Below are 14,628 nucleotides of genomic sequence, written 5' to 3'. Positions count from 1 at the left end.
TACATATAACGTCATCGACAGCTGGCTTCTTCTACCTTCTTCTAGCCCACTGATGACATCTTGTCTGATCTAGCACATGTGCCACAGGAGCCATGAAGCAGTTTGTGATTGTTCATTATTAAACTGTTTCCCAGCTCACTTCAACGCATGGTGCCGTATGGCTAAGGAGTGGTTTGCTATGAATATAAAAAAAGCTTCACAGACTGTACAGCACATGCAGGCTGTGGAGTGGTTTATTAATGAGCCATCACAAACTACTCTGCGGCTCGTAAAGCAAACGTACAAGATCTCCTTGGAAGGCACTGATGACAATGCTTTCCCAGGAGGCACCTGTCCCGCCAGAGCTACATCACCTGTTCTTTGGAAACCAGGAAGTAAGAAGAAGATAAATGTAAGTTGATAAAATGTCATTTAACGGTAAACTTTAACCATTTTACCACCGGAGGATTTTGCTGTCTTACGTCTGGGCCACTTTTTGCGATTCGGCACTGTGCGACTTTAACTGACAATTGCGCGGTCATGCAACGCCGTACCCAAACGAAATTTACGTCCTTTTTTTCCCACAAACAGAGCTTTCTTTTGGTGGTATTTGATCACCTGTGCGATTTTTACTTTTTGCGCTATAAACAAAAAAATAGGGACAATTTTGAAAAAATAACAATATTTTTCACATTTTTGTATATGAAATTCCCCCCCAAAAAAATGTAAAAATCATAATTTTTTATCATTTTAGGCCAATTTGTTTTCTGCTACATATTTTTGGTAAAAAAAAATCGCAATAAGCGTATTTTGATTGGTTTGCGCAAAAGTTATTGCGTTTACTAAGGGAAAGTCTGTCGTTTTTGGTGGTTTTTTTTAACGAGTAATGGCGGCAATCTGAGATTTTTTTTGCGTGACTGCAACATTGCGGCGGACAGAACGGACCCTTGACTGACATTTTTGACACTTTTGGGGGTACCAGTGACATTACTACAGTAATCAGTGCTATAAATATGCACTGTTACTGTAAAAATGACACTGACAGGGAAGGGGTTAATTTTTATTGGTGATCAAGGGGTTAATGGGGATCGCCGCCGCTCCTCCCCTGGCCCGACTCCCACTGTGACTGAATACAGCGGGAGCGAGCCTCCGGCGGCGGGACAGGGGAATGTCTGGCGACGTAGGTCTACGTCGCCAGACGTTATCGGGCCACTTTGCCGCAGTAGAGCTCTAGCGAGCAGCGGCAAAGTGGTTAACATGTTGCTAGATCAATATGCACAGCTACAATTTTAAGTTTGGAGGTAAAAGGTGCACTTTATTTGACACACCCTAAATATTTGGGGAAAACTATTTCATTCAAAAAAAGTACACTTACCTCTGGGACAGCCCATATCACCCATCTTCACAGTGTTTTAGCACAACAGCATACTTGCCAACTGTCCCTTTTTTCCAGGGACAGTCCCTGCAAATAGGAGCCTGTCCCAGGTAATTTATATTGTCCCTGGAAGCGCCTGTTAATCGGGCTGCCCATAAATGTTACGCAGAAGTAGTGCAGCTGAATGGGAGACTTATTCCAACTCTGCTACTGTGGCCTTAAGTTTGAAATTCCCTTTTTAATTTCCTGTTATTCTCTCTATATTGAGTAGACTCTATAATCTGATAGGCAAGATTAATTATGCAGAGTGGGCGGAGCTTCAGTGAAGTGGGTGTGGTAATTGATAGCTGTGCTGCAAAGTGTCCCTGGAAATTTTTATTAAATGTTGGCAACTATGCAACAGCCTCCATCAGAATCTTCAGCATTTACCAGTTTTGGGTGCCAGTGCCCTTCGCCATGCTGTTTTTTCATTCACCAACCCCTTATTTTCTGGCACCAACATTGCAGCATACATGTGGGTAGTATGCGGCCATGGATTGGCGCCAGGAAAAGAAAATGATGGTAAGTATTTGATACAATTTTCCATTTTCCTGGCGCCAACAAGCATACTACCCACATACAGGTTGCCATGGATTGGCACCAGGAAAGGAAAATCATGGTAAGGATTTGATACAATTACCTTGTTGGGTAAGAAAATTGTGAGCGATCAGAGGATAGAACCACAGCATGCAGTGGGGGCAAAGGCATCTAATATTGCCACAAGTAAAATAACTCTAGGTGATCATGCCATGTTTAGAAACGTCCTTTTAATTGGTTGATAGCGCTCTGTCTCTGTATCCTAATTGTGCTCCTGTGCTGTTGCTCGGGCTTCCAATGGAGGTCACAAATGATCATTTTAACACACACTATGCAGACATGGTCTACTGTCGTCACAAACAGGAAATTTCTTTGGGAAATGCCTTACAGCTGTCACTGGAGGAAATGAAGATAGGAAGTGGCTGCAATAGGCCCACAGGGGATCAGCATCCCTGAGAGGCAACAAAGGATGACAAAAAAAGGAACACAGCAACTTTAAAATGTTAAGATACACATTGTATCCAGCTAAATATTTGTATAATTCATAATATACTGTCAAGGCTGGGTAAATTACAGTATATTTATAGATGTCTTTATTTTTTTAATATATATATATATATATAATTGTTTATAAAAAAAAAAAAAATGTTCTCAACACAGATCCAGAAAGCAAAGGATTTCCCTTCATTTAATGACATTGTGTGGAGCCATGCAATTCAAGTTTAGGGATTGTTCTGGCAGCGGCAGACGTATGTAAATTATATGGCTGAACAAAATAGCAAATTCTTTAAAAACAGTGAACATATATGTATGTCAGCAATGTATTTAGCTACAAATACTAATTGCCTGGCTGCCATACTATTCTTAAGATTAAATGAAATGCTTTGAGTCGCAGACCTGGAACAAGCTGGCAACGCCTCCTAATGTGCACATTTGTCCCAGGCCAATGACTCAGAAACAATCGGATCAGACTAAGGCACCCCAGATGTAATCATCACCCTCAACATAACCTCTAACCAACTCCTTCCCTTTTACCCCAACTACCTTCAAAAAATACCAAGACACAATTGTTGGAGTAAAATTGGCCGTAAAAGCCATTTATTAAACCAATAACAAAATATAGCAAACATTCCTTAAAACTGGAACCCAAATAATAATACAATAACAAGAAACATTAGGTTGCCTATCTTTGGAGGCACCAAGTATCAATTATCCACTTTGTATCTGCTTACTTACACGGTCCCCAGCCGCACCACACCGGCTCGGGACGACATCAACAATCTTCATATACCTCACACTTTTAACCTATCAGTTACCCCCCATTACCTGGCATTCCACAGGTGACCCCATACTTTGGATGGGTCCTAAATGGATAAGCACAGCAGGTTTTTTAATCACTTGCAGCACAGCGGCTCCCCGAGGTCCAGCGACGTAGACGTACGACGCTGGACTCCTAGTGGTCTCGGCGGCACGCGCGCACCGCTGGAAGCTCGCTCTCGCTGTGTCTAAAGTCGGGCCGGAGGAGGAGAGGCCGGCGATTGCCGCCTCTCTTCCCCGATTGTCGGGGAAAGTGTGAGAAGATCCACCCGCTTGTGTAAACAAAGCAGGCGGATCTTCTCTGTGACAGACAGGGAGAGATCACAGGATTCAGCATAGCTGAACCTGCGATCTCTGTCTGTGTCACAGAACCCCCCCCCCCTCACACACGTCAGTAAGCATGAGGCATACATTTAACCCCTTGATCACAAACAGTCTTAACCCCTTCCCTGCCAGTGTCATTATTACAGTAACAGTGCATATTTATAACACTGATTATTGCAGTAATGTCACTGGTCAAGTGTCAAAAATGTCAGTTAGGGGTCCGATTTGTCCGTTGCAATGTCACAGTCCCGCAAAAAATCACAGATCGCCGCCATTACTAGTAAAAAAAAAAACAATAAAAATGACATAAATCTTTCCCATAGTTAGTAAACGCGATAACTTTTGCGCAAACCAATCTAATACGCTTATTGTGATTTTTTTTACCAAAATATGTAGCAGAAAACAAATTGGCCTAAAATGTTAAAAAATTTGGATTTTTACATTTTTTTGGGAATGTTATATTTCAGAATGTGAAAAATATATATATATTTTTTTTTTTTCAAAATCATCGCTCTCTTTTTCAAAAATTAAAAATCGCACAGGTGATCAAACACCACCAAAAGAAAAATGTGGAAAAAAGTGCAGCTCTAATAAATACTAGCAATATAAACGTGTATATATATAAACCAAGAAAGGTAAATACAAATAAATTGCAAAATGAATAAAAGTGAACAATTGAACATCAAATCAACAGTCCCATATGTGAAGTGAAAAAAACAGTCCACAACGGTGATAATTGAAGTGCTCACTGGATCCCAACACCAACAAGATATAGAGATATAATGTGCTCACCAGAACGATATGACTCAAAATGCCATATAGCATATGAGTCAAATCAGCTTGTTGTACAATGGATGGATAATCCGAAGGGATGACTGAGGTCACTGATGTTGAGGTGAAGAGGTAATAGCAGATATGAACCGTCACACCAGAGAGGCTCTCACTCCGTCAAATGGCCAGAAAGGAACCAAAAAACAAGGGAGCACAACATAGTGTAACACTGCTAAAATTGTATTAAATAAAAATACACCAAATTGCACTTACAAACATCTCATGGTAAAGAGCGTATACAGATGCAAAGGTAGGCTGTCAGCAGCGTGGCCTTGACGCGTTTCAGCATAAATGCCTTTTTCAAAAGCAGGCGGATCTTCTCTGTGACAGACAGGGGGAGATCACAGGATTCAGCATAGCTGAGCCTGCGATCTCTGTCTGTATCACAGAACCCCCCCTCACACACGTCAGTAAGCATGAGGCATACATTTAACCCCTTGATCACCAACAGTGTTAACCCCTTCCCTGCCAGTGTCATTATTACAGTAACAGTGCATATTTATAACACTGATTATTGCAGTAATGTCACTGGTCAAGTGTCAAAAATGTCAGTTAGGGGTCCGATTTGTCCGCTGCAATGTCAGAGTCCCGCAAAAAATCGCAGATCGCCGCCATTACTAGTAAAAAAAAACAATAAAAATGACATAAATCTTTCCCGTAGTTAGTAAACGCGATAACTTTTACGCAAACCAATCTAATACGCTTATTGCAATTTTTACCAAAATATGTAGCAGAAAACAAATTGGCCTAAAATGTTAAAAAATTTGGATTTTTACATTTTTTTGGGAATGTTATATTTCAGAATGTGAAAAATATTGTTTTTTTTTTTTTTCAAAATTATCGCTCTCTTTTTCAAAAATTAAAAATCGCACAGGTGATAAAAACCACCAAAAGAAAGCTTTATTTGTGGGGGAAAAAAAGGACATACATTTCATTTGGGTACAGTGTCGCACGATTGCGCAATTGTCCGTTAAATTAATGCAGTGCCAAATCGCAAAATATGGCCTGGTCAGGAAGGGGGTAAAATCTTCCGGTCTTAAAGTAGATAAAAATACGTTCATTGAGAATTTTTTTGTCAAAGACATGTAGCTAAATATATTTTGGCCTAAATATATGACAAAAATTGAATATATTGGATATTTATTAACAGTCAAAGTAGAAAATGTAAATTTTTGTCAAAATTTTTGCTCTTTTTTTATTAATATCGCAAAAAATAAAAAATTGCAGAGGTGATCAAATATGACCAAAAGAAAGCTCCATTTTTGGGAAAAAAAGGACGTAAATTTTGTTTAGGTACAGCATTGCATGACCGCGCAATTGTCAGTTAAAGCCGCGCAGTGCCAAATTGAAAAAAGTGGCCTGGTCATTGAGCAGCAAAATCTTCTGGGGCTAAAGTGGTTAAACACCTCCAAAGACCCCAACCGCCAAGTCATGAACCACTTACAGATAAACAAATCCAGTGCAGGGGTGGGCGGCCGGGAACGTTCTTCCCCCACGTGCTTCACGGGATGGCGGGAAAAGTGAGCAAAACCTCTTGAAGACCCCCCCCCCCCCTGCAACCCCTCCTCCCTGCTGAAAACTACCAATTGGGTAAGTGACAAAATAACTTCCTATTTGAACCCTATCTCTCCCTGGTTACCCTATCTACCTAGTCATGCTAGCCCTACGCTTTATTTTTTATTTAATTTTTTTGCTTCGGGCTACACTTGATAGTCAGACAACTAGCATGTTCAAATTTGATGGTCAGCAATGGCAGCCTTTCAGAGTACAGATAGACCTGAACTGCCAAGAATATCTCACAGCTGAAGAATGTGTAGTGAGATTACCATGGCAACCGAAAATGTTTTGCTACAGGATATCCTCTGTCTTTGTTAACTCAGGTGGGGGAGGCGGTTCATTCACCTGCAGAGCTTGGTCTTGTTCATGTAAACATTGGATTTTCCCAGAATTGAGTGGAAAATATATGAGCAAGCAAGATGAGCTCAGTTTAATGTATAGAAAACCTGTCCTGAGAAAAATATGGAGGTTGCCATTGTGGACCTCTCCTTCTAGAAATGCTAGCTTCTTGGCTGTTACGCTGATCCTCTCTCTGCAATACGTTGAGTTTTTGACCTGGAGCAAGTAAGTGAATAAGGACTTGGACAAGGATCTTGTATACTTGTTTCTGTTAGTGACTAAGAAAGAATCCAGAGGATTAGTATATCACCCATTCAAAAGCAATGGGCTCAGATGTGTTTGGATCGAGCCGGCACTGCACACCGCAAATCATAGGCAGCATGTGTATCTTCAGCTGCCATTTTTGAAATGCCTCACCGCCTATGATTGGTCTGGAATGTGTAAAGCAGTGTATGTGTATATATTTCCTTGCTCATGCTATACTCTAAAAAATGTATATTCTTATTTAAAATAGATTTGCTAAAGCTCCTGAAGAAGCGACAATACATCAGAAACATGTAGAGCAAAACACATGGGGACAAGTAGTACCCCAGTACTTTGAAGATTAGTATATGCTTATGCACTATACTTCTGCAACAAGCACTATATATATTATACATGACACTCTATACTCTGGGCAGGTGTCTCCAAACTTTCCAAACAAAGGGCCCATTTACTACCCTTCAAACTTTAGGGGGCGTAGACTGTGACCAGTGGGAATAGAAAATTATGTCATGGCACCGCTTCGGGGTTATTACATCGGAGACCCGATCAAAGTCGAATCCAGCTCTGTTCTTGACTCCAACCAGCTGGCGAACGTGTCGGCTGGTTGCTCGGGTCTCCCGGTGGGACAGCCGTGAAAGGGGGCGGAAGGAGGGGGGGACGTCGCTCGCTGGGATAACGGCCGAGTGTCTGCTGAGTTGTTACGTCGGTTTGCGGGAATTGGTTAAGTACAGAAACGGATAGGAGTCCTACCAAATTGCCTTTAAAGTTTATGTAGCCACCATTCATGAAATGTGACCTGGGCACATATATCTGTAGTGTTTACTTATGTTTCTCCAAAGCCCTAATTCCCACGTCTTTCTGCTGCTCCGTTCCTCTGTTATCAGCATGATAACGTCTGACAAGTTCTCCAACACCGGAGATAAAAGCAGCTGGGAATTTGTGTTGGGGTGAGTGCACATAGATAGATTAGCAGAGAGCTGGTCTATTCACAGCACAGCTCTGCATGTTTCTTCCTTCCTCTGCCTATGTGGAGGGAGGGTGTGTGCCTTTCCTCCAATCAGCTCACACTCAGTGTATGCCAAGACTCCACACCCAGTGCTAGAACAAGAAGTAAAAATTCTAACAATGTTCACCTACTAAACAGTGTAGAAAGCTGAAAACAGCAAATATACAAATAAAACGTTTGTAGGGAGATTTGTTTCATCTCTGTGTATCATCTTTATCTGGTCACTTCACTGGGTACTTGTGAGGGTTTACATCCCCTTCAAGGTTTGAAGCCAGCCATTGACATAGAAGCATTGTTGGATGTGCAAATATGAACCAATCTTATAATATTTCCTGGGATACTAAAGCTGCTCATAGATGATTCATTTTTTATTCAGTTTTTTTCAAATGACACACAAACAATGTGGATGGAGGAATCCCAGCGTCAGGACATTGTTTTCATCCAAATGACTGCAGCCACTGACAAACGATTTCCAGCATGTCCCTTCTACAGAAGTTGATCAGGTAAAGCCCCACCCTGCTTAGGGCAATGGATGAGAGAGGGGGGCACATATAAACAGTTCTAGGACAGGGAAAACCCGTTGCAACATTTCCATTGTATTTTTCCCTCAAAAGCAGTTGTGAAAATTCCCCCCTACAACAACCCTCTGATACTTTTATTCTGATACTGAGGGATTGCTGGTGAGTTCCAGTTGGTTGAGGTGGCGTTTTCACAGATGCTGTCACTCTTACATACTCCGAATATGCAATGTAATGGGGGTTGATTTACTAAAATTGGAGAGTACAAAATCTGGTGCAGCTCTGCAAAGAAACCAGTTAGCTTTTAGGTTTTATTGTCAAAGTTTATTTGAACAAGCTGAAGTAAGAAGCTGTTTGACTACCATGCACAGTTGCACCACATTTTGAGTTCTCCAGTTTTAGTAAATCTCCCCCACTGTCTCTTTAGGGCTAGGGCTACACAGGTAATGAAATAGCTTTACTATTAAATGATTTAACCACTGTTGTCATGATTTTTGGTATACAGAATGCAATGTTAGAGATACAATCACACCTTAGCCCTGGGCTAAAGTATATAAAAGAGAAGCCCCCCCATAGTAGCTCTGTATATTATGATTTTGAAACCTGTGTCGAAACGGGCTTTGTTCATGTCAGATTTTTTTTTTTTTTTTCACTTTCATATAAGTATCTTGGAATACAAAGCAAGTCAAATGCTTGTCAGCAACATGTCAACTGTAGGTCAGATGCATCTGTCAATGATATCTGAATGTTCTCAGAAGCTTCTCAAGCTGATACCATCAACACAAACCCAAAGTCCATTGATGCAGGCCATTATGTTGTCTGTTCACCCAAGGGCCGATTCCTGCTTTGCCACTAAAGCTACCCAAAGGTTTAGGATGCTGGTTGGACATTTTCATCAGATCTGACTGCCTTAAGACTTTTTAACATTTCTAAAAGCACTAAAGTGACATTAAAGTGGCGTTCCACCCTAAAATTTAACATCGGTCCATCTTCTCGCTCCGGGTCACCTGAAAAACAAATGGATAATCGCAATTTTTTTTTTTTTTTACTTACCTTGTTTAGAAGAACATATACTCACCTTACTTCCTCTTCCTCCCTCTGCGGCCACGGCGAGTCGTCACTTCCTGTCTTGCAATGATTCCTGGGAGCTGAACGTCATCGCTCCCAGGAATCAATGCGCCTGCACCGGCCCCGACGTCAGTTCCGGTGCAGGCGCCGTCATACCTTGCTAAACAGCTTCTGGGCATGCCCAGAAGCTGTGCAGGGATGACGCTGCAGCCCCGGAAGTGACAGCGGGGCCAGTGCAGTGCATCGTGGGACCGAAGAGGATGGAAGAGGACGCAGAAGAGGATCGCGCTGGCTTCAAGCTGCCCACACCTGAGATGGCAGCGCTGGACAATACATGTTCAAGGTAAGTATTTCTTCTTGCAGGTAAGTGCAACTTGGGACAGTTCAGAGGCTATCCATTGTGGAATGCACTAGTCCTGACTGTCCCGGGGGTATTTTTATGTATTTTATTTTGTTTTAGGCAGAACTCCGATGTAAAGTAATTTTTTTCATAAATCTGATAACATAACTTGCATGCATTGGCTGTTTTTTTTTTTTTTTTTTTCCTCCTGTTCCTATCAGGACCTATGTTTCATAATTTCCTCTACATATTCACTCCCACATGAAACTACAACTGTAGGTGCACACACAGGCAGTGTGAGAGGGACACAGAGCAAAAGCCATTCCCAACTTCTCCACAGCAGTGATTGACAGCTTGGGGGCTCGAAGCGAGAGGGGACTTCTCTGGCACTCTATAAGTTCCAGGGGCACAATGGGCATGTGGAAAGGTGGCAACACAGCTAGGGAACAATTATAGAAGGTCAGAGTAGAAATTGAAAAAAAAGCAAATGCATGTAGGTTCTATCGTGTCTAAATAATGAAAAAAATGTTTTTGACTTTAGTATCACATTCATTCTCAGCGTATTATATTAAGCTGTATAGTCAAATGGTAAATCAGTGTAATAAGGACATCTTTCTGCCTGCAACAGCTCAATCAGATTTTATTATTCACAGAAATAACACATTACATACCGTACAATGTATCATTGTCAGTTTGAATAAGGATGGAGTATGTATGGAAAAAGGTCATAACCTTATTTATATAGCACCAACATTTTCTATGGAAACTTCACAGCCAGGGAACACTGGATTGTTCCTATTCCCAAAGAGACTTATAGCCCGATGTTCCTACTACAGTTGTACACAGACACTAGTGCCATTTTCTTTATATTGGGTAAATCATTCCCAAACTTTCTTTACAGGACTATTATACTGTAAATTGTAACAACAGGAAAAAACACCCTTAATTAACAGATTGTCCCAATAAAGAACCCCCAAACCCACTCCTCTGAACCCTAGAAGTAACAGATAAGCCTAGGATCAAAGACACATATAAATCATCTGGTGGGCTTGTATCTATTTCTCACCCATTTCTCCCAAACAAGAGTCTCTATTCTCTCAAATCTCTTGGGATAGTTGCATCCAAAGTATGTGAAAATCTGGAAATGAACCAGGGAAGCTCGGCTGGCTGACAAAACTGCAATTTTTGTCATTTATGAGGTCCTTGGTGACCCTCGGGCTCACTGGTTATCCTTGCTGGAATATGAGCAGAATGGGGGAAGTTAGGGAATTGTGTGATTGAAAGGTGGCATGGGAGGAGGACCCTGCTCCCAGCCCCATCCAAATAAACACAAATCTCCTGTGATTTAATGGATTTGTGCATCAATGTCTACATATATACAAGGAGATAACGGGGCTGTTAGTCCAGCACATTCTAAAGAAAGTGTATAAAGCAGTCTGGAATCCACTGACAATAGCCTAGCCAGAGGAATTTGTGCAAAGCTGAACAAAGATGGGATTTATTGAAGTAAGCAGTAAATCAGAGGCAGAATGGGGCACTTCACTGAAATATTTTCCCTCGATCTTATTGAACTTGCATTGCTGCTCATGGTGCAGCTAGAACATTTATGACCTTCAAAAGAATGAGAACATTTTGTTTTTGGAAACCCCCTTTAATAGCTTACATTGCCACAGTTTACAGAATGTCATAGTGATTTGTTCCTAGTCAGTCTACAAATGACATCCTCCATTTTTACCAAATATCATAGGAAGCAGCATAGCCGGTGGTCCAAATATTCCAATTTTAGCAATGCTTTGATTCTAATGGAAAATGGTTCACAGAAACAGGTGAAAACTTATATTTAGGGCGATTTTTATATAGAGTCACAAAAGGTGTTTTGTCTGGTCTCCAGCAATTTGGGGGCACCATAAGCAAAAAAGTCTGTTGTGGAGCTTTGATACATAAGGCTTTACAAGAGCTCATAACATAGCCAGCTGACTTCCAGTAAAAACACAAGACCTATCATTTAAAGAGAGCAGTGTTTCCTTTCAAAATGTTTGAGCATAAAATACTACAAAGCTGTTGCTTATTGCTTTTCTTTATGAATGGTCCGGAGTTATTCAGAAGTCCCTCTGACTACTCATGTTGCATGTTGCCTTCTTTGATTACACGTTGGCCAATGACCATATTAGTAACCTATCTACTAAATTTAACTTTCAGGTCTACTACTATTTTGATTGGTTATACATTTGTCTTTGTAACGATCATATCAGTGTAGGTTATTGGTGTAAGCACAAGGGTTACAAACAACCACAATGCAATGAAGAGCATAAAGGACAGATCCATCACTCTCTATTGTTTGTTTCTGACATCTAAAAGATAGGCCTGATCTTTGCAAACAGAATGAGAGTTCTCTGTGTCCACTCCTGTTTAACTACAGCTGTTGTATACTACCACTATATTCTGGTAAAAACAAGATGGGAGAGAGTCCTGTTCACTTTTAAGGGGACATTGATCATGCTGGTTGAAAAACCCAGTTCCGAATGCTGTCTGAGATAAGTAGTGCTGGCATTTCCCCCTCTCCACATACAGTACTAAACATGAACATGCTGAGCGTTCTTTTTAATGTAAATCGCCAACCACCCCCTAGTTTATGGGAAACTTAAGACAGAGATGCAGGTCGTTTAACCTCTTTAACTTTAGGCACCAGTCCCAACCTGGTCATAGGGCACACCGGCATTTGCCAAGTGGACTTGGGCTTCCGGGTCACATGTCCTAACAAGAGCTGGCTAATGTGATAGAGCACTCCAGACGATGAGAACTACAACAAAAATATCTGATTATATTGCATACATACAGGGCCTTGCGAAAGTATTCGGCCCCCTTGAACTTTGCAACCTTTTGCCACATTTCAGACTTCAAACATAAAGATATAAAACTGTCATTTTTTGTGAAGAATCAACAACAAGTGGGACACAATCATTAAGTGGAATGAAATTTATTGGATATTTCAAACTTTTTTAACAAATAAAACAAAACTGAAAAATTGGGCGTGCAAAATTATTCAGCCCCCTTAAGTTAATACTTTGTAGCGCCACCTTTTGCTGCGATTACAGCTGTAAGTCGCTTGGGATATGTCTCTATCAGTTTTGCACATGGAGAGACTGAAATTTTTGCCCATTCCTCCTTACAAAACAGCTCAAGCTCAGTGAGGTTGGATGGAGAGCGTTTGTGAACAGCAGTTTTCAGTTCTTTCCACAGATTCTCGATTGAATTCAGGTCTGGACTTTGACTTGGCCATTCTAACACCTGGATATGTTTATTTGTGAACCATTCCATTGTAGATTTTGCTTTATGTTTTTGATCATTGTCTTGTTGGAAGACAAACCTCCGTCCCAGTCTTTTGCAGACTCCATCAGGTTTTCTTCCAGAATGGTCCTGTATTTGGCTCCATCCATCTTCCCATCAATTTTAACCATCTTCCCTGTCCCTGATGAAGAAAAGCAGGCCCAAACCATGATGCTGCCACCACCGTGTTTGACAGTGGGGATGGTGTGTTCAGGGTGATGAGCTGTGTTGCTTTTACGCCAAACATAATGTTTTGCACTGTTGCCAAAAGTTCGATTTTGGTTTCATCTGACCAGAGCACCTTCTTCCACATGTTTGGTGTGTCTCCCAGGTGGCTTGTGGCAAACTTTAAACGACACTTTTTATGGATATCTTTAAGAAATGGCTTTCTTCTTGCCACTCTTCCATAAAGGCCAGATTTGTGCAGTATACGACTGATTCTTGTCCTATGGACAGAGTCTCCCACCTCAGCTGTAGATCTCTGCTGTTCATCCAAAGTGATCATGGGCCTCTTGGCTGCATCTCTGATCAGTCTTCTCCTTGTATGAGCTGAAAGTTTAGTGGGACCGCCAGGTCTTCGTAGATTTGCAGTGGTCTGATACTCCTTCCATTTCAATATTATCCAAATCTGGCTTTAAACTTCTCCACAACAGTATCTCGGACCTGCCTGGTGTGTTCCTTGTTCTTCATGATGCTCTCTGTGCTTTAAACGGACCTCTGAGACTATCACAGTGCAGGTGCATTTATACGGAGACTTGATTACACACAGGTGGATTCTATTTATCATCATTAGTCATTTAGGTCAACATTGAATCATTCAGAGATCCTCACTGAACTTCTGGAGAGAGTTTGCTGCACTGAAAGTAAAGGGGCTGAATAATTTTGCACGCCCAATTTTTCAGTTTTTTATTTATTAACAAAGTTTGAAATATCCAATAAATTTAGTTCCACTTCATGATTGTGTCCCACTTGTTGTTGATTCTTCACAAAAAATTACAGTTTTATATCTTTATGTTTGAAGCCTGAAATGTGGCAAAAGGTCGCAAAGTTCAAGGGGGCCAAATACTTTTGCAAGGCACTGTATATCATGCACATGGCTCTCACCTGCGGATGTCTGCCTTAAGCCATGTGGGCCTCTATGTAGTGACACCAACAGAGCAGGACTCTGAGTCCTCCCAAACCGGTCCTCCCTTTGGCTTCACTATGGAACATGAAGCCGGCGCTCAGTGGTAGCTGCCTTTAAAAGCCTGGCGGAGTAAGACAGAAAACAGAATCTGTTACGCAATGTATGTAACCAGATTCTGTTTTCCACTTCCATATCAGGTCTTATGCGGGCCTCCAGGGAGGGGCTGTGATATGGGCAGGAGCTTACTCTCCTCGATTAATCCACCTGCTGCAGTGTGTCACCTCTCGCAGCACTCAATAGAGATGCCGGCGCTCAATAGAGATGTCGGCGCTTGTAGAGATGCCGGCGCTCAAAAGAGAAGCAGCCACTTAGTAGAGGATGCAAGCACTCAATAGAGATGCCGGCGCTCAGTAGAGGATGCTGGCGCTCAGGGAGGGACAGTAGGCTGGTAGCCTAGGGAACCTATTGGAGGAAGAATAAAGATGTATCAGGCTACACACATCGCGTAGGATGCGCAACATGCTTAGGATACACTATGAGTGTAGCCAGATACTGTCCTTATTCTTCCTATCTTTCTTGTAATTTGGTCTATAAAAAAGATGGGCTGCTCGATCTAAAATGCATGTGCCTACTACTTGTGCCAGTCCTGCACCCATGCTATACTGCAGGATTGGTAAAATT

This window comes from Pelophylax lessonae, assembly GCF_965119305.1.
Source record: "Pelophylax lessonae genome assembly, chromosome: 2".
NCBI lineage: Eukaryota > Metazoa > Chordata > Amphibia > Anura > Ranidae > Pelophylax > Pelophylax lessonae.
This window is presented reverse-complemented; position numbering follows the sequence as displayed.